The following is a 1,092-nucleotide window of genomic DNA, read 5'->3' as shown; positions in this document are numbered from 1 at the left end:
GGGCGGCTGCCGGCTGCTGACCAGCTCTGTCCCCTGGCCCGCCCGCTGGTCGGAGGGGCGCGCGGGGTAGGCGGACCAGGGCTCCCGGCTTGGCTGAATTCCGTGGCCCGGGCAAGTTTGAGCTCTGAGTTTTTCGGAGAAAAAGGTGCTGGACAAGACATTGATCATCCTCTTTATTATTTTGACGACTTCTCCTCCTCCTCCTGCCGACCCCGGGGCGCCCGTCCTCCCCTCTGCCCCACGGAAGGCAAGCGGCCGCCCAGGTAGCGGGGTCCCGGGCCGCCACTGCTAGACCGTTTCCCGGTGGAACCTGCAGCCTTCGAGCCTCCATCCTTGACCACCGAGCGACCGCCAGGGTGGGGGCCTCGGGAACCGGGTTGGAAGCCCCGAGGGTCCTCCGCCTGGGTCTGGAGGCGCTGAGACCGCAGCCAGAACCCGCGGCCCGGGCTGCGCTGCTGGGCCCTCCGACTGAGCCCCTCCCGCGAGGAGCGCAGAGCCACGGACTCGCTGCGGTCCGCTCGGTGGGGAGCCCGAGACCCCAGCTCGGGGCCGAGGAGGGCCGCAGAGGGCAGCGTGGAGTGTGGCCAAGGCCTCGGGCTCCTCCTCGGCGAGGCGATGCGTGTGCTCGGCCTCCCGCCGGGCGGAGGGGGCGGAGGAAGCGGCTCCGTGGATTCCGGCGGCGGCGGCGGGAAACCGCTGCTTCCTCGGGGAAGCCGCAGCCCTGCGCGGGCGGTCTCGGAGGACGCTCCACGGAGCCGCGGTGGAGACCAACTGTCGCGTCGCCGGCCCTGTGCGCAGGACCCCGCCACGCGGGTGCCGTGCTCACCTCGCAGGGACACCCCAGTTCTCTCTGAGCCCGGGCTCCCCTTCCGAGTCTCAGAGCATCCAAATTCTTGGGGTATCTGAGCGGGCAGCGCTCCTGTCCCGCATCCAGGCGTGCGTTTCTCTGGTGCCAGCGCGGCTCAGTCCGTGCCACCCGAGCGCTCCCACCCAATCACTCCAGCGGCCCACGGCTGGCTCTGGGATCCCTGCTGGGACCGGGCGCGGGGCCTGGAGAGGGTACCCTCCGCACCCCAAGCCCCCTTGGAGCCA

The sequence above is a fragment of the Myotis brandtii genome, unplaced genomic scaffold (genome assembly GCF_000412655.1).
Source record: "Myotis brandtii unplaced genomic scaffold, ASM41265v1 scaffold187, whole genome shotgun sequence".
NCBI lineage: Eukaryota > Metazoa > Chordata > Mammalia > Chiroptera > Vespertilionidae > Myotis > Myotis brandtii.
Note: the sequence above shows the minus strand (reverse complement) of the source record.